The sequence below is a fragment of the Orbicella franksi genome, chromosome 1 (genome assembly GCF_964199315.1).
Source record: "Orbicella franksi chromosome 1, jaOrbFran1.1, whole genome shotgun sequence".
Lineage (NCBI taxonomy): Eukaryota > Metazoa > Cnidaria > Anthozoa > Scleractinia > Merulinidae > Orbicella > Orbicella franksi.
The window spans coordinates 36786881-36805721 of NC_138145.1; the positions used below are offsets into that span (position 1 = coordinate 36786881).

At 37.9% G+C, this 18841-nt stretch overlaps 1 protein-coding gene across 7 annotated transcripts in view; it reads right to left on the reverse strand.

Annotated features, from left to right (window-relative positions):
- LOC145460981 (myocyte-specific enhancer factor 2C-like) overlaps window positions 1-18487 on the reverse strand; it is a 32877-nt gene extending 14390 nt beyond the window's left edge. For 3 of the 7 annotated variants that reach the window (XM_081445623.1, XM_081445624.1, XM_081445616.1), the window contains exon 1: window positions 3-451. The gene's annotated coding sequence lies outside the window, so the exon portion shown is untranslated. The other 4 variants (XM_081445620.1, XM_081445622.1, XM_081445618.1 and 1 more) reach the window with 4 other exon arrangements.
- Between the last annotated feature and the right edge of the window lie 354 nt (window positions 18488-18841).

Genomic DNA, 18841 nt, shown 5'->3' on the forward strand with positions numbered 1-18841 from the left:
ACCAGTAAATACGCCTTTTCACAACAGCTGCAGTGACAATGTGTATACGCTTGTGCTATTTGTGGCAACAACCTCGAGTGAGAAAAGTGGCTTGGGAATTTGCATTTTGGGAGGGCCGTGATGTCACAGTGATGTCATTGCACGGCAGGGAGAATTCAGTGTTAGAGCAACTGTATGACTCATAGATACTGCGTTTTGAATTGGCGAACATTTTTCGGGGTTTTCCGCGCCGTGTTCACGACAAATAGTAAAAAATATTTTACTGACGTTAGTTATGTTATAAAAAAACAGAGATTCTTATTTTAGTGAACTGCAACCAATTTGGAAACATGAGCTATCGTAGGTGACCCTAGACAAGTTCAGCCTTGATCGCTTTCAGGAGAAAACATTCGAGTCACATCTGAAATATCGGAAATTAAATACCTTCCGAAAGCTGCAATACAAGCGAGTAACTTACCCCCACAAAAACTGACGAATTTCGTTTAAAGTATCGCGTATATTCAGTACCGCTGTGTAGGAAAGTCCACTGATAAATTAGCATACATAATGGTCAACAGAGAAATTCTTATAACCTCAAGCGGTGGTTACTATAGTTGTCACTGACGTCATTCCAGTACTTCCTGTTTTCTTTCCCTTTTCAATTATGAGGAACGAAAATTATTCTTCTTTCGTCAGAAATCGAGCGAAAAAACTTTGCTAATGGGCTTGGTTTCCGTGTTTTTAAAGCTTTTAATTTGCCAGAGCCACGGCAAGAGGAAAAATTCGAAGAAAGGACCAAGAAAACAAAAAACTAAAAGGAAATTCTAAGGCTGATATCATCCGCACCGGCAACCGGAAGTAAATACGAATTCGTCTGTTTCGCTGCAACTTTCGAACTGCCGACGGCAACTTCATGTTTTTCTATTTCTTCCTTTTCGGAAGAAACAAAAAAGCCGTTCAAATTTTGCCGGAGTATGATTTAGGGCAGTGCATAATGTTTATGGTGTCAAATTCTGGCAACAAAAGACAAACATTTCGTAATTTTTCGTCCACAGAACACCATTTTCTTTCTTTCTTTCTTTCTTTCTTTTTTTTTTTTTTCATATATTTATGACATCTTCCGTTGGGTATGTGGGAAAGACCCAACCAAAACTCAACGGAAGCGAAATGCATTTTGCGTGAAAGGGTAACGGTGAAAATTTCACTTTCTTTCGCTGAAAAAAAGAGAGTCACGTTTCCAAAATTGAATATTGCTTTCAGTGGACATCACTTTTTTCCGAGATTTCGAGAAATACGATTATTCGCTCTCAGATTGTTCGCTTTCTGTCAGTCTTCCTATGAACCGGATAAACCGGGCTGATTTGTCCTCTATTATTTTTTGCAGATATCTAAACCGACAATCGTAAAATCTTCGAGATGGTCGTGTTAACAGCTGCCAATCACGTGATACTGTCGATCAAAAGAACACTTCATGGGTTTCGGAAATGAAAGAACCAACAATACTTTATTTCCTCAAAAATATGGCAGAAGGAGAAGTTTCAATGTTAATAAGCTTTCCAGAAAAAAAAGTATTTAATGTTATCACGGCTTCCCGTTAAACTGAAGTAGAATAGCGGCTTTGTTTGCGAACCCAGCTTCACGAAAGTGAAGAGACCAGATCGAGTTATGATCAAAACAGTAGTATATCAGTGCGCCAAACTGCCTTTTTGTTTCACAATATTATTGTTTATGTGCTTATCAGCCCCGATCAGAAACGACGGGTACCCTCGAGAAGTATTTTCAAAAATTCTAAACTTTACGTCAGCATGTAGCATCAAAGTAATCGCATTTTAATATGTTGGTATATTACGATTTTTGCATATCTCGCCTTTTATGCATAGCTTCAGCTTTCAGGCTATTTAAAAAAAAAAAAAAACTTAAAAGAAACACAAAGGCTGTCTCTCGTTTCTGAGTCTACGTCAAAACAAGCAATACTAACGGATGGTCAGTTTTACTTGAATGCAATAGAAGCAAAGGGTTTCAGCACAGTTTCAGCGAGCTACAAGCAAATAAGCATTAATAAGCAGCACTAGGTGTAACTATGTCGAAACTATGGATGAAACTTGCTCGTGTAAGACCATTGATTCACTCAAACAGCAAACGAAACCAAACTCAAACAGCGGCAACTTCTTGTGCGCTGCTCAGCCTTAGCCGTTGAAGAATGCAGTTTGAACTTTGAGAGTTGAAAGATTTAAAAAAAAAAAAAAAACACTAGAACCAGAGTAGAATCAAGTGATTTTTTGGCTGAAAACACTAACTTTGGAAAGGGAGAGAACGGACAGTCGTTTGCGTTTATTTTCGCACAGCCACCACCCCCCCACTCGCAACCCTCCAACCCGATTCCCGTCTAAATTTGACCGTTTGTCCTTACTCATGGTTTTGTTATCTTACGAAGTTGCTTATACTTTACCTTGGTCAATTTACAACTGACAAAAGACAAAAGGAAGGAGGGAACACACTGGAAGGGGAAGCGGGTACTAGAACGTCTTTAGCCCTCTGCATAAACACGAGTTTGTTTTCTCAATAACAGTAAACTTTACTGAATGTGGCAGGATCAAACAAAAAACCCATAGGCAAGGTGCTGTCGCTAGCCTTGGCTTTCAGTGAGTTTAATAAAAACATGGAAGACACCTGGATATTCGCCAAGAGATGTAATATCGCCTGCATGCACAGACAAAACATATCAGTACTAAAGAATCCCTACTTCTTTTTAGTGATATATGAGTCTCGAAATGCTATGCTCGTGCAAGTAGTGGCGAAAAAAAACTATATTCTCCACAACAAGAAAATAACAGAATCGAATGAGTCTGGGAAATAACGTTTCCAAAATGCAAATTTAACATCACTTCATATCCAAAATACAGGTCCGTATGGCGTGCACAAACGGCGGTTATATTTGTTGGCGTGTCAACAGCTTCAAAACGTATTTGGGCTGCGAAACGATCCGAAATTTTACCACCTGCTTTTCAAACTTAAATGATAGATAACTCTGACTAATCTGGTTCCGGAAGAGGCAGTATGCTGACACTGAGCATCACGCCTTCCCATACACTTTGTTTAAACCACTCTATAAGCCTTTAAGAGGGCCACTCATTCAAACGATCGGGTGTCTGCTGTCATGTACCACACCCTCTGAATGAAGTTGACTTACTTTGTTCTTTGGTACAGAATTAGTAAGGCGGCTAAAAATTGGTCTGCCCAATTCATTGACACCGAAGTTATGGCAGCTGTTGATAAATATTTTCCGCTTTGAAAAGTACCGAATTTAACGTATTTGTATCTCGAGGAAAGCTGCAACAACAAGAACAATAATGTGTTTATCCTGTTGACAGTTAAAGTTATGAATTACTGCTAATGAGAAAAACCGCACTTCACATCCCAGCCACAAAAATTTGTTAATCACGAGCTATCAATTAGGGTTTTATGGCACAAATGTAAAGTTAGTTCAATCGAAGGTGCACCACTAGAATGTTTGTCAACTGTAATGGTCGTACAATGATTAGTGTTTGGCGTCCGCAGATGTAAACATTTGAGACATTTTGGTGCTTATATTAAAGAATAATGTCATCATGGGGTTTTATTCACAACAGTAAAAGCTTGAACTACCTTGAACAACGTAATAAACAGAGCCACACAAAGTTCTGTTCGACAGCTGTTATTGGAATGGCAGCAGACATAAGCAATTCATCAACAAACATTAAAGTTAGAACCACCTTTTACAGCATGATAAACAGTGCCGCTCATGAAAGTAGTGCTCAATAGCTTTCATTTGAATGGTCGCACACTATTCTATCCACAGACGTGATTAGCAGACGTGATTATCCACAGACTATTCTATTAACAGTGCCACATGAAAGTACTGCTCAGTAGCTTTCATTTGGTCACAAACTAGGGCTTCACGATCCACAGACTTAAAAGCTAGAACCACCTTGTACAACATAATAAACAGTACCGCATGAAAGTACTGCTCAATTGTTTTCTTTTGAATGGTCACAAGGGTTTCAGCCACAGATGCTAATTTAAAGTTACAAAGAACATGTTCAGTATAATAAACTCAACCATGAAAGCTCTGCTCAAAAGCGTTTACTAATAATTCTCAGGTACCGAACTCCATAAAGAAACAATTTCATATAGCTGGAGAGCTCCGCGCCTTTTGTAGTTCACCATACTACAGACTTGTTTCCAAGCATCTTAAGATAAGTTCTGCTAAACACTTTTTTTTTTCTTTTAATTTTAAGTATTTTTAATGGACAAATCCGCATGAGTTTTTTATTCCTAAAGGAGCCTCATCACAGTTAGTGCATTTTGAAAAGTTTAGGCTAACTTTTTTAAGTTCGTCGTTTGTAATCCGGGTAAAACCGCTCCATCCTAAACCATCCTTGTTCCTTTATGGTTTAGTACTATCTCTTTGGTGTTTTCCTTTCTTAGAGCTACCATTTTTAGGTTTTATTTAATTTAGTGGTAATTTTATACCTGGCCAAAATAACTCGAAATATCTTGACTGAGCTCCTTTATGCTAAAAACGTTGTTCTTGAAGCCTTGCTGGAGAACTATTGGTTATTTTTCGGTTCAAATTCCTTTTTGAACTTTGCTATAGACTCAGCCGGTCCTTGCAACATTAAGAAAGTCTATTATTGGATTGGTATCGGTAACATTTTGGGCGTTATTCACTGACAAATCGATTGCAATGAGCTTCAGGTCGCTGAACGAACGAATGCTCATTAAATGAGAAAAGATGCACATTGATGCACCCCTACATATATGTGGCCTCAAGTTAATATTTCTTTCCTTAAAGACCCCGGTAATATACCAAAATGTACCTAAATGATTTTGCTTTCTGCATATAAACAGAGACACGACATTTATAATCAAGTTTAACCAGATAACAAAAGCACAGAACTCTTAAAACACAGATTCATTTATACTATAAGCTCTTGCTCGTAAGTTACAGGACTACTTATTTGTGTTACGTTCCCCTGATACAATTAGTTAGTATAAGCCTGGTAAAAACTGGACAAAGTTAAACGTTTCTTCCAAGATATCTTCTTTAAAAAGATATTCTTCAATCGATGATGGAGCGTAACACAGAGGGGGAGGAGGGAATTCAGGTATCGTGAGCTTCATAAATCAAACCCAGTGATCAAATATACTTGATGACCTTGTAATCACGTCAACTACTGAGCAAGTTTCGTAACATTTATCCTGCAAGAATCTGATAACTTCCAAGTCTCAATATCAGTCTAAAAATAGAACAATTGAGCTTTGAAATGATTGTTTATACGACACTAAGAACATGCGTCAGGCCACTTAACTGCCAGTACAGGGGATAACAAGCGAGCAAGCCAATTAATACGGCGACGATTGTCTGTAAAACCGGACATAGCTACAAAATTTGTGCAAATCCTTTTATAACTTTGAATAAAGACTGTATAAACCTTATCTTTGTTTATTCCATTACGTACACAGAGCCATTTTACCGTGAAAAATTAGTATTGGTTACTGCGGTTGGAGTGTATACTGTAACAGATCAAAAGCTAATGATCCGAGGTTATATAATTGGGTTGCTCGGCAGCTGAAAGATGCTACGAGTTGCTTTAACCTTTACACTTTGCGCGTATATCTCGTTGTCATTTTACGTCTATGATCCCAGTGTGTGACCATTCCAAAAAGTTGAGTTATTTGACAATTCTTAAATGTGGGTGAAGTTTGGTTTTCGAGGTTTTAGATGATACAATTTGGCATTTTTTTAAAGTTAATTTTGAAATTCATGCTTAACCTTTGGTAGGACTCAAATTCAACACTCATTACAGGTTTCAGGAAAGATTTGGTTATTGAAAACTCACAGGGAAGACTAGACGAAGAAGGGAAAAAATACCCTAGCTGGCGGAAACTGGAAAACAAATTTGCGTGACAGGTGAATAGCGCTAATCAGAGCCAAGAAAAATACTCGGAAGCCTCAATTCGAGAATTATCGGTTCTTTCCGTGCACAGCCATACATTTCTTCCCGGCGATGCTTAAAAGTCATTTATTTCGGGCTGATATTAGATATTGTTAAAGACAATAGCTTTAGGAATTTACGAGAAGCATTTAGGAAAGGATACGATCCATTTCGCCACTTAATACTGATTTCAGTAGAAATTCCATACATACTTACCTTTACCTGGTCATTTCAGTGAAGACCGGTTTGAAATACGATAAACGTCTTGGAAATAGTTATACTAACTCCACAACAAATTTAACTCATTAATCCTTCGCAATGTATACCAAGGTTAGTTGTGCGTTTAAAAAAGAATGTCGTTTAATACAAAGCGATTGCGCGAGTTTTAACAGGAAAGTTTTAACAACTAAAAACTAAACTAAATGAAGGGAGTGTACACTGGGAAAAGTAAGTAAGGGAGAAAAGAATTTTGCAAACACCAAACATACAAATAGAGTCATCTTTTTAACTCAGCAAACGATGCGGGCACAATATCAAGATCAGTTCCGGCGGCTTATAAACGAGGCTGTATATTGGTTATCCAGGAGACAATTTATACAGGATGAGTTGAATTAATTAAGATAGCTTGATTTGAGTTGCAAAAAGGCAAATTGCTGAGGTTTGATCCTAGATATTAGATGTAAAACAGATTAGAAAAGGAAAGAGCTTAAGAAGAATCTGGTTAGTAACTGAAAGAAGTGAATTATGTGGTTTGGGAGTAAAAATAGCTTTCGGTACTCAAGATATATATAATATGGTCCTATATATAACATGATGGCTTTTTAAGGCCGCTCTGTCACGCGAGAGCTTAAAGACACGAAGATAGAAAAAGCAAGTCTTAACGCGATAACTTTATAAGTAACGACTAGTTCGAAGACTTTTACAATTACTTTAAAATGTTAACTTAAATTCACATTGCACAATAAAAAAAAAAATACTAAGACGATTGGGATAATAATGCTCTGAAAGAGTTGAATATCCGAAAAAAATTCGATGTAAAATTAAAAAGAACATTAAATAAACAGCTAACCAAAAATGTCATTTTGCGACGAAATGGTTTGACTAAAGTCTTTGTTCAGTTACAAAAAGGGTTTCGCCACCATTTCTATGTTTGCAAAATAATCTGCTGCGCTAATAATAGTCCGTAAATTTTTACCCCGGCTAAATACAAAGATTAAGATAAATTTAAGCTTGAAAAGACCCGCGGTTATTTAAAAATAAACTAAACAAAAAGTAAACGATAAGACTTACGTTTTATGACTTCGCGTCAGAGAGAATCTTAAAGCCTTTGGATTGACTGAGCCACAACTGAAGAAGTGTGCTCCTAGGAGGTCGTTGCCGAAAAGAATGGTCTACTTAATAAGCTTCAATAAAGAGAGAATTCGCTGCATAAAAATGCGGCAGAGTCCCTCTCATCGATCAATATAGCTCTGATGTCATTGGGACGGCGCTTGACTTTATATAAAGCCACTTAAGGCCAAGAAAACAATGGCTGAGTGCAGTACTTGATGGGCCTATATTTGCATTCGCACGAGACATTTAATCATGCACAAACGTCGCTGCTCATTGGTTAAACAAGAATGATTGGCAAATGCGGTCTGTTTGGTGGTTTGCAGGAAGTAACGTCACGAAGACACTGGAGGAAATCATTTCTCTTGTAAAAACATTCCATTTCTTAAAAAACATTCTTATAATTCATTCGCTTGAATGAACATATATATTTTGAAATATCCAAGTACCATACTTGGCTAAAAGGGCAATATCAGAATTAAACGAAAAATTTCAAGCGTCAAATTAAGGGTGCTCCACGAGCGGAGTATGAAACTCAGCAGGTCATCTCATTCGAATTTAAGATGGTTTTTGACCGGTGAACAACTTTAAGCCTAATTCATTACTTCCTGAGATTTGTAACTAAATAAGATAAAAATGCCATGGTCTTCGAGATAGGATATTTTTATAATTGGTAGCTTTTCAATAAGCAGGGCAGTACAATTGCCAATCGTCGGGAAGGCGTTTTGTCGAGACGACGAAAATAAATAGAAGAGGGCTGTTCAACAAGCCTTACAATATGGTTATTTTCCTTTAAGATTTTCGTATCGTTGTTATTTACAAAAACACATTTAGGTATTGCGTTCGAATGTATAACAACCATAACTGATAACTTGATATGACGAGCGGGCGGTACAATCTGATTTTTTCTCGCCGAAAACGAGAAAGACATCGACAAAGAGTTACAAGTAAACACGTGCTCTACCTGATTTTCTAGCACTACCGCCGTCTTCTTGCGTGCATTCTATAGTTGCTATAAAAAAAACCAGACGGGAATTTTATTTAAAAGCACATATCCAGTACTTGTGCTTTCTCTCAACGTATGCCAGGCGCAGATTACAAAAGAAACAGGTAGCGTGTGATAATAGGCTGTATTCTCACTTACAGCCCTTCCTGTACTTGTACCTTCTGCTCACGCTCTCCAAACTGACCCATTGTACGCTAAAATCAGGAATCTGCCGACTTCAAGTACAAAATCTATTTGGTGCGATTTGAAACTAACCTGTTTGTGCCAGCTCCCTGGTTTGTATTGCGCATTGGTCCGAGATCAGCGTTTCTATTTAATTGAATGCGCACCATTTACTCCACTTACTATGTCGTCTTTCTCGCTTTTTACTGGGTAAACAATAAGTCGAATAAGAACGATTGACTGTTCTGGCAGTTTTGATACATACTGTAAGCCCAGTTTAGATACTAGATAATTTAAATCGTGTTAACTTACGATTGTTCACACGTACATACCAAATGAGTTTTTTCGTTGCTCTTTTGAACAAGCCGCTAAATTAGAGTAATAATGTGACAGGGATTGACTGTCAAAGGTCTTAGGTCTGCATGGCTGTATAAGTGACTTATAAGCTTCTTAGTACCGAGTTACATGACAGGATATACAGGACTGTCGAGTATTTGAAAAAGCAGGTTGAAGAGTGATCTTACCAGGCAGAAAAGAAACAGTGATGCTGCATGAAACAACATCGCTGACGACCGGTCACGACTTGGTTGGGTGGTGGGGGCAACAAACATTTAAAGAAAAAAAAGATCATAGGCAGTTTAGTGTGGCTTGAGAGTTCGCCACGCGTCGTACGAAGAAATCAGAGGAAACGCCTTTTCTATAGAGACTAGGCACATTGATTTTAAATCTCGCAGTTTTTAGCATGTGTACAGTTGCTCAATTTTGCATCACAAATTCATGCAAAATCTCAATATATTTGTGAATGAAACAAATAAAATACTAAAAAAGGTGCATCGTCGGTTCATACAACTAAATCACAGATTAAGTGAGACGCAAAGCAAATCATTGATATCAAGGTCCTCTGATCAAAGATGGTCTGATTAGCGTGAAGTCGATCAAAAACAGGGATAGGAAAGTTGATCGTGTATTGCCTTGAAAAGTGGCAGTACGATATTGAACTTCCTTTATATCACAGAACAAGACAAGGCGTGCCGAAAAGCGGATCCCAATCATGGAAGAAAAGAGATTGCAAGTGAACTTTTCGTAGCGGAACACTTCTTCTTACACGACTGAAAGACGCACAGTTCAGGTGGTTTTGCTGGCTTATGAAATTATTGCAACTACAGATAAGTTCGTGATAAATACTTCATCTCGACAAAGATATCAATCTGTGGCGGGCTATCGACATAATGACGTCAATAGTCTGCAGGATCTCGACACGATTTCAATAAGATTTAAACAACTTAAATTTGAATAATAAAGGAAAAGCACAATTTTCAAGCCTGATATGAGTGCATGCTTAGAACTAAAAGGCTATACGAAAGGGATCTCGACTAGGCGGGAAAAAGAGAAGTATTACTGAAGGGAGGGGTCGAGACCCGCCTTGTTGACTCCCTCTTCTTCAAGCAGAGTGCGTACTTTCAAATGTTGTTCGATACATGCGTGAATTTTTCAATCTTCACTTGAGAAGTGGCCAATCCCGCAATATTTGTTTCTAACGTCCGAATTTGTTAACTCACGATTGCTGTGAAGTTGTAGACAAATGACGTCATAGACTCAACAGGTGACGGTATTGACAGTGAGGTATATTGCATCGGAGGGAAAGAAGGCTATTTATTGCCCGGACAACAAGACAAGACAAACTCTCGAAGTGGCGCCGGCCTTAAAATAGCTTGACTGACTCCGAAAGATCTCGCCTAGCAAAATTAAGTTGACAACCACCAGTAAACACAATTCCGATTTCGCGCGTGTTGCGGGAGGTTTTGTTGATTTTTGTTTTTCCGAAAAAACTGGCAAATCAATAGCCGGCCGGTAAACTTAATGATGAGTGAATACTCGTGCTCTAAAGCAGAGTATTCATTAGTAAAAAGAAATACTGAGGTAAAACTGAAATGGTCATCATGATGTGAAAGTGAATGGAAAAAAAAAAATCAGTATCCGCACGAAAATTCAAGGAAAACCATGGAATGTGAATAACTCGCGAAGTAAATTCGTAGATCAATCCTGCTAAAAGCCCATGTCAAGGTTTATGAAAGTTTCAGTCTTTTCTCGCATATACTCTGCAATTTAAATGGAGTTCTTCGTTAAGTTTAAATTTTATTTAGCCAAAAGACGTAAAACCACTAACATTCGTTAAACAAACAAATCAACGCAGCGAACACTGCATTCTGTTTATGGGAACAAGGAGAAAGATTTTTGTTTTTCAAATAAAAGTGTTGATGAAGACAAGATAAACCACTTGGTCTGCTGGTGAGGGTAAAATATTGGAATAATCAATGCGTGAGACTCCGTGAGAGTATTTATAGTGTAGCTCCGATATAACCAAAAGCCCTGTGCCAAAAACGTCTCTCCTTTATATTAGATGTTTTGCTAAAACTTACAAAACGTACAAAATGTAACTTTAGTCATCATGGTTATAAATAAAGGTATTCTACATTTACAGTTTCCTATACAGTTTTTTAGTCATAACTTTGGAAGCATCGATAGTTTGCAACAATTTATAAAACAAAGAATGTTTATAAAGGCTATTTTGATGCTAATACATTGCCCAGAAACTAAAAAGTTAATTTTTGTCGCGTCATCGTAACATTATTTATAGATGTCTGGAGGTAAGCTGCATGTTTCAGCGACTCCTTCTGACATAATTTCAATGTTGCTCTTTAATCGGAAAACAATAATCCGGGTGGGCGGCAGGTAAAACTTACTCTGTCCTGGTACTAATTCGATTATTTTGCTTTTTCTTTGTTCATGCGCTTATTCTCTGCGTGGTGTAAAGTAGAGTCAATTAATGTTGACTTTACAAGTGATTAAAACGATATCATGAAGTTTCTAAAGCTACGGTTGTGCTGCAATCATTCTAATCCCGAGTTAAACGAAGGCAGGGAAGGGTAGTTAGCTTTTAATTTTTGAAGAGTCATAAGATGTTCCACAGGAGTTTCGTGCCAAACATCCTCGAAAGTGTTTTCTTCTTCCTGTTAATTTAATGTCATTTGAAAAGCACCAAGCTAATATTTCTACATTGAAACTAACATAACATGGGCCAGTTTTCACTCATCATGGTATTGCTGATAATAGTAATACATAAAGGCACTTCTCTTTATCGACACACTTGTATTCTATGAACAAAAGCCTGTCGCCTAGTTAACCTGGAAAAATCGAGAAGTAGCTTGATGTTATCGTGACAAGGTAGGTGAGAGATTCATACTGCCAAGATAAGTTAAAAATCACCGACTATTTCTCCAGCAAATTCTCTCTTTTTTATCATTAAAATTGCGCGTGTTAAACCAGTCTGCGAAAAGAACTGCTTCATCACTCCTGGTTGGTTTGGCGTTTCGGGCGGCGGCTATGACAGGAAGTTCGATCTGTAAGCAAATCTTAAAAGAGTGGTCTACGCGGGTCTACGCGGGTCTACGGGCTTCAAGGCTAGCTACGCCCCTGGAAGTAGAATCTTACCTTTTCCTACATCCAAAAGCCAAGCGATAGTCGAAGAGACAATGAAACCTTTGACTCCTCAGTTTTCTTCGACTCCCCAGTGCGACCATTAACAGCGCCGCTTGGTCGAACGAACATACTGAAAGAACTGAATGCTAGAGATGACATATCTGCCTGTCAAACGAGCCCAATTTTTGTGGGATCCATGGCAATGTTTTGGAGGCAAAGTTAATAGGCAATTTTCGTCATACTAAAATTCTAAGCTTGGGAAAATAAAACAAAAGAAATTAATTATTCATTCCTCAACCTCCATGCGATCTCTTTTGTTTAAAAGTTAGAATTTTAATACATCGAAAATGGCCTATTCAAATATACTTTTAGATTGCCTTAAAGCACTTAAAACCTCCAAGAAAGGAAGTGAAAACGTCACGCTGCATTTTTTTAAATTTTACTTCGTTATTGCTGCCTTTCAAAAGACCTTTTAGAGGCAAAAAAAAATATGAGGGCGTTAAAAAAAATGAACTGCGTAGGACTTTAAAATGGCTTGCAATTTAACAATTTTTACAATACAAATAGACGCTAGTAGTTGAAATAGAAACAAAAATCAAAACGTTGCTTGTTTTATTGCAAATTTGCACTAATTTCCTGGCGAAATGATATTAGTATGCTAACCAAAAATCGCGGCCTTTGGGCACGCGACTGGCCGCCATTTTGAAATTTCATAGCGAACAAGCGCTCTTCTCCCGACACAATCATGACGCGCGATTACTCACGCAAATTGGATTTGACCAGATCTGTCTTTCGGCTTCGCCCACAAGAGAACTGGAATTTAAATTACTAAATAATAAGTGATTGTATAGAAACGAGTTGATAAAATAATTCACCTCGAATTTGGACGCAGTGCTCGCTCAGTGCCTCTGAGCCCATTTATAAAGGCTGGTCTCACTGCGAATTCGCAGTGAGACCAATAATTTATTCATTTAAAATGCAACGAAATAAATTATGCGAGAGGCAGAAAACGATTAAAAATGAAAAGAGAGACAGGAAAAGATCCATGATCAAACAACGGGAGGAAGTTTCGAAAATCATTTTCATTGGCCACGCTACTCAATATCTAAATGGCGAAGGCTTCGCTGCGTTTTCAAAGTGACCGTTTTATATCTGAAACGATAAAGGTTTGAACGACTATAGTAGATTTAAACCAAAACAATTGGATTGTTCTCCCTAGATTTCTATGCGTGGCAGAATTCAAAATCTAGTGTTCATAATCTCGATGTTAAATTAAAATGTTCTCCAATATTTCCATAATCAGAAAGTCTTAAACTTCCTGGTTTTTAAATGTGAAAGAAATGCTACGAAGAAAATGAAAGAAAATGACAACGAAATGCTTAAAATTTCATCCTGTATTTACCATTTCGCTGTTATCTGGACTAGAAAATAGGCAGTAAGTGCAATCATATGCGAGATGGTTGACTTGGGATATCACATATATCATTCACTTCACTTCACTTAGCTTCTTTGTGCCTCGTGGCACATAAGGCCTCACATATATCATTATTAGGTACTAATTTACCTGTTTTATACTTCTCTCCTTCTTCTAGATTCCTTCAGCAAAATCAGTTCATTCATATGATGTCGGTTCGAAACCATACAACAAACAAGTCTTGAATACGTCAATGGAGAGAAGTTCTTTAAATATCACTCACTTCGAAATTTATCCACGTATGCACGAGGAACCAAGACGCCAGCCAAACGGAGGGTGAAAAAAGGTGGCCTAAACTGAAAGGTGTTTTATATAAATATTTTTGCCCTCAATTAATTCTTAATCGTCGTTTAGAACTTTTAGACCGGTTTCAAAGCCGAATCACAAAGAAGTCGATCAAACAGTCGTTTAAAGATGACAAGTTTCTTTGTAAAATGTCCTTACCTTTGGAATAGAGTGAACGACTTCGCAATCTTCTCAAACGTTCAAAAACTTGCGCAATTTGAATAAGACCAGAGATTAGCACGTTCTCAAACACCTTCCCAGTGAAGAAGGGGAAAAAGAGCAATCGCACTCTTCATCGTGCCCCGCAGGACACCTAAGGCCATAAATCAGCTTTATACTCCGTCAATGAGACGTCACCTTACGAAACAAATGCTTTCCGTGATTAAAAATTCAATTTTCTCCCGAGGCGAAAAGACAACCCCAGGAACTTACTGTCGCGACTTTGTCTGTGATCTGAAAGACACAACTTCCCTATACTGCAGCAGATGACAAACCCGTTTTCCTTTTCATTAACAAAATTTGGCAACTGTACTGTGTTGTTTCGACTCTTTAAGACTTATGCTTTGTTATCAAATCGGAGTTGTAGCAGAGTTTTGGTTAAAATTTCCGCTAGACGTCCTTTTCTTATGGGCCATTTAAACTAACCCTAACCCTAAGTCCTTAAGGAAAAATAAAATCTTGTATTTTCAACAAATGAAGGTAAAACTAAAAACATGACTTCGGGCCGGTGGAGCATTTGGAAATCGGACAGTCTGTTTCGTCATAAAATCTATCATGATTTCTCAACAGAAAATACAACGAACTTGACAACAAATCTCGACGAAGATTTAGTCGCTATATTTTTGTGCTAAGATGCTACGACAATTTTCACCAACGCTAAAAGGCTACTAACATCGTGCTTGTATATTTCCTCAACATAGTGATATTTTAGACAGCGAAAATGAAATAGACAAGGAGTTTCGAGAACTTAAACAACAAAAGAAAAATCGATATTCAGGTTGATTAAAGAAAGTGCTACCGTAACTTTGCTAATAGACCTTTTTCGCTTGGGCGGTTTGTTTTCCATCACAGAGCACGTGATATTCTCTAGAGAGCTATTGTTCTTTCATCCATCTAAAAATTATTTATTCATATGCACACGACTATTTGAAAATTTGAAAGGAAGAATTCCCAAGGGTATCATCACATGGTCTGAAATGGGGCAACAAACCGCCCAGTCGAAAAAGGTCTATTATCTCTGCTGTTTTCACTAATTTCCAGCTAACATTTTAATATGTTCTGAAACATGCATCAGGCTTAAACGTATTTAACAACTACAGATTTTGTGGGATTTGATGTACGTACACACGTCAACTACGTTTACACACGAAAGTGCGGAAGCCAAATTCATAGGCGCGCGGGCACCTTCGGACTTGGGGGGGGGGGGGGGGGAGGCGGGTGACCTTCGTGCCCGAAAAATGTACGCAATGACTGAATGCGTGAATGTTGACATCGGGATACAAACGCACTCAAACTGCATGAAAAACAAAACATTTAACAATTTCTACATCTAATGAAACTACTATAATTCCAAAAACAGTTATGTTCAAAGCTTGCATAGTCAATGACCTCTATCAACAGTCTCAATCCGAGTAAAATCCAACACTTATTAAAATAAAAAGTTCTTAAAAAAAGTAACTATTTATTTTATTCAGTTTTACAAAAACAAATTAAACAGTATTTATGGGGCAAACTTATGGGGCCTTGAGGAAACATCAAGTGTTGTTTGCAATTCAGGTGAAACTCGATCAAACTGGTAAACTGCTATTGCTTTTCGGACGCCAATGGACTCTATATCCACTATGGGGAAATCCTCGCAAGTGTGGGGCAATAGGAGGGAAACTTTGAAGTTGTGTAACACGGCTACATCCAAATATATCCATCTGTGTTGTAAGACAATTATTTGTCTTGCGCGTATGTAAAATTTAGCCTGGAGTAATTTGGAGTTTTTGCAAAAGAAACCCGGAAACACTATTGAGTCATGCTAAGCGTGATATACATGCAATCGACACCGTTTCTCTTCTCTAAAAATTAAGCAGCTCGCAACGAAAATACTTCAGCACAGTTGCTACAAAGAAAAGTATATCGAGCTGTAAGCCAGAAAAGTCAAAAGAACTTTTTAAAATACGCCATTGGTGGCTTAAAAATAAAGAAAAAAAACTTGATTTCGGTTCGTCGAAGGGCGCCTTTTCGTCTCTTCCCAAACTTCTCCTGAGTTTGAATCCAAGATGGTGCTCGATTGATTAAAATGCACTCGCTTTGCGCTGCACGCTACACTTGCTCGCTACACTTGCTAAGCATGAATACAAATCAGTGTGACTTACCAAGGTCCATTTATACGCTCGGGTTCCTAAACAGGGACTTAAGCTTCTTTGATACCAGATATTTCATGTTTTGCCATAATTCTGATTCTAAAATGCCAGCTATGTATCTTTTGAAAATTAGCAGTGCTTCCGGGAAAACCTCACAGAATTGCTAGCCTTTCTCAGTTAACAGCAAGAAAAATGCCATAATATGGATAAATCGAGCGCGTCACGGCCGCAACATTCAAGTCAATATTCTCGGCATGGCAAAGTATGGTTGCAACAGACATCACTATTCAAAATTCCCTGACTACGCCCTGATAAAAATTAAATTTCCCTGACCAAATAAATACAAAATGTCAGCTATAGTAGCGGCTTCTAGCCTCCCTTTACAGCTAGCCGTTCCTTTCACCCATCAATTAAGACTGATAAGTTTTCAACAAATTTTCCCTCTTTGTTAAGTTAAAAAATCGTTTAGACCAGAGTGACCCCAAATGTTTCTTCCAGCCTTCACTGGTATTAAATCAGCCGTGTTAAATTATTTCAATTTTTTCTGATTTTTTTTTCAAAATGTTCCCTGACCCTCTTAATTGACATTGAAGAACTATTTCCCCTGAACACTGTTTAGAACACTTCCTCGTTCCAGTTGTGTTTCCAGGCATGGGGTGACAATACGTGTTATTGTTTGGAGTCTGAACGTCTACTTAGGACACAATTACTGTCAGACTGCTGTGAAGAGGGGCGACGGTTGAAGGGAATTAAGTCTCAATAAGACTAAAGAGAATGAATCGTCCCACGGTCTAGACAAAAAATCCTGGCCGTTAGAGAAAATGGCCGCTGGAAAAAGTCTCAACTTTGCATAGAATCAAGATGACCGAGACATTCGATGCACTCACGGTTTTAAGACCACTGCCATTTCACAGCACGCCTATGTGACCCTATCGACTTTAGAACTGGGTTAAGTCAAGAGAGAAAAGTGTCAACAGAGCCAAGCATTGCAATCCTTCTCAATTTAGTTTTGATCACTCCTGGTTGCAGAAATCCTAGAGGGTCTAGAAGGGCCGTCTAGAAGGAGCGTGACACGGATATCAATCAGGTGGACAGCCGAAGCGCCTTTGTACGCATTTTCATCCACCTCGAGAACAACCACGCAGCGCGCGTGGTAACACTATCCGCGTAAAAACTAAGCATCTAAAAATAATTTAGCGAAATTAAAGATCTGACAACTATTAATTGACACATTTCATCAATCACAAATGATTGACAAAGGCCCCTTTTGCGTCTACAAACCCAAAGAATTATGGCATGCTGCGTCAATTAGTCGGCAAACACAGGAGTGTGTGGGAGGCTGGTCTGTCCAAAGCCACAAGCATACAAACAAGGGGAAACTGAAAAGGCGATAGTGACTATGACAGACGCACTACTGACAACAAGACATCTAACGAACGGAAACAGACTTTGGAACTGGTGTTAGCTGACTGTTACGCAAAAATATACCGTCCTCAGCGATGCATTTTGGACAAAAACATTTGAACTATTAAAATTCAAACGTGAGGGGTTTCCTCTGTAGTGAGCACAGACAAAAACGTGTACAGCACGCGCTTTGAAAATATATAAACTATCGCGTAAAAAGTATCAGTGCATGTACTACTTTAAGTTCCTGTACGGCTAGTATTTAACTTAAAATAGCCTGGTCTTGAATCATCTCGAAGGTTTCAATCTACATTTAAATTAGTTGATGTCTTCATTCGTTTGCGATATTATTGAAACTAAATGTTAAATTTGAAAGAAGTAACTTGGCCTCAAAGGTTTATGACGCAGAAACGTTTCGATGAAATAATTATCCGAATGATATTATTCATAAATACTGTATTTTCTTGTTTAAATTGCAGCGTCTTATAGAATATGGACGCGTAAACTTTAACTTCAAAACGATGGCAATGAGCGTACTAAAAATAGAACGAATATTGTAAAAGGAAAGGCTTTAATTATTCAGGAACAATACTGATTATTCTAAAAATACCATGTTATCTATAACTCGCTCGCGATAGCGATATTAAAGTTATAGTTTCGACGTCCCTTATGAATATGGAAACGCTCCAAAGCTAAACACCATGTGTGGCAAATAATCTATTTGAAAGGCGTGCATTATAAACGAATAATTACCAAAGATTACTCAGTATTTAATAATGAATAAATAGAGGTAGCGGTGCGTTAAGCTGTCTAAGGCTTTAAAAGATAAAGTGCAGAAATTCGCTTACCTTACTAAAACCGATTCCAAAATATCTCCTCTAACGTCACACTCTGAATATCAAAAAGGGCTTGCTGTTAATATCTACATCAGTCACGGTGATAATGTTAAATAACGATTTTCCACCGAAATTTTTAAAATGTATTGTTAAATACCTTTCTGTGGATATTTCAAATAACTTCTCCAACTGAACGAAGGTTTGGTAAAAAGGAACACGGTTGAACGAATAAAATAATATTCTAAATTTTAACAGGATATATAAAGGCAAAGACCAAGGTCGTGGGCGGCCGGAATATGTTGGTGACGTTATTCACACGTCAATAGAAAGAGAACCCAATGAAGTGCGTTGTTTATTATTGATTTTCCCGCCAGTCTGTCGGCAGTGCAATTAATACTCGAACGGCTGCCAGGTTTGAAGATTTAAAGGACAATGGCAAAAAACAGGTGACGGAACAAACTTCAACAACTTCCTGGAAGGAAACATGGCTGAAAGAGAAAACCAGACAAAATAAAGATAGACTTGCGAGATATTGCTGATATTAAGACATGGCTGAA